The sequence below is a fragment of the Aplysia californica genome, unplaced genomic scaffold (genome assembly GCF_000002075.1).
Source record: "Aplysia californica isolate F4 #8 unplaced genomic scaffold, AplCal3.0 scaffold00166, whole genome shotgun sequence".
NCBI lineage: Eukaryota > Metazoa > Mollusca > Gastropoda > Aplysiida > Aplysiidae > Aplysia > Aplysia californica.
This window is the reverse complement of record NW_004797436.1, coordinates 1,189,044-1,190,561: the sequence shown is the minus strand read 5'-3', so window position 1 is coordinate 1,190,561 and position 1,518 is coordinate 1,189,044.

Genomic DNA, 1,518 nt, shown 5'->3' with positions numbered 1-1,518 from the left:
GAGAGAGAGAGAGAGAGAGAGAGAGAGAGAGAGAGAGAGAGAACAGAGGAGCAACCTTCAATCACTCTGTTTTCATTAGCCAGTAAGTGCTGTCATTTGAAGAAAGAAAACCTCCCCGCTCGGGTTACTAAGCTGTTGCGGGCAAGTAATTGAAATTTGAGCTGGAGGGGAGACCTACTTCATCCATAACCCGTCCCCGCGCGCTCCGCTCTCTGCCATTTAGCTGCTACAAAACACAATGGCGTTATCAATCTTTCATCCGCAGAAAACTCCCTGCCCTAAAGAAAAGAACTCAATAAAAAACAGCTGAAACAAAACAAGAAATGGAAAACCAGAAACCATAGATTTGTGTCACAATACCTTAGATCATCCACTGTGACGTAATCCTGGCTGACAATTGCGCGTGCCGTGCGCCTTTTTTGAGCCAGTTGAAGGGAAAGTGGGAACATCTATTGAACACACTCGACTACAGCAACACTTAAGTTTTTTTCCTTCACTTCAACGTTTTTTGCGCCGCCCATTGTGAGCACGCTTCTCATTCTCAGTGCCATCTTTCTATAGAGAGCGGAGAGAGAGAGAGGGGGGGGGTAGTGTCGGCCATGACAGTGCGTGATCAAAGATCTCCAGTCTATGACATAACCACTAGGGGAAAGAGGAGGAATTAAACAGACAAAGAACCTAAGCCAGTTCTCCTCTTTGTTCTTCCCTGGGATTGCTTTTTTTGTTTGTCTGTTCTCCCAGCTTGACTTTTGTCTTCTTATTTCTGTCTTTTGTTATTGCCGGCACTGTTTTCATTACTGCAAACCGCCGCTGAGATGACCCAGCTTCCTTACACGATCGTCTGGTATTCAGTGCAGGAATTTGAAAAGCTGATTCAAAATTGCGAAAAAGTAGGCGGATGACAATGATGTTGATCTTTCATTTCCGGTAGAATTTTTACCGTTCGGTTGTATTAAATACTTGAGTCGCTCGTTTCAATTTTCCCCGGACCGTCGAGCAGGGGAAGATGATATGATGCGCTGGCTGGTCATTATCTCTGATATTTATGAGCAACCCGAGAGGGGGGACATCTTAACGGAGAGATGGGGCTGGCCGGGAATCTCTCGTCTGCTCAGCCGGCTTACTTAGCGGGAACCCGAGCAGGCGATGCTGCAAAACGCTTCATACGGAAAGTCAAGAAATATAAACCCCAAAAAAAAAAGGGGGGGGGGAAATCAAATTCAATTCAACAATCAGGAACAGTAAAGAAAAAAGCTATTAAAAACCCCCCAAACAAACACAAAAAAACACAAAGAATGTGGCAAAACCAGTATCGTTTTCATTGAAAGCCACGAAAACAAACAAACAAACAACAACAATAACGACAACAACAGCAACAAAACAACAACCGCCACAACAACAAGAATCATAACAACAACAAATGAGGCAGAACCAGATATCTATTTTCTTGTTTTAAATCTGTAATATAATTTCACAGTCCAAAGCTAAAGCTTTTTCAAACTTTAAAATAATATATGA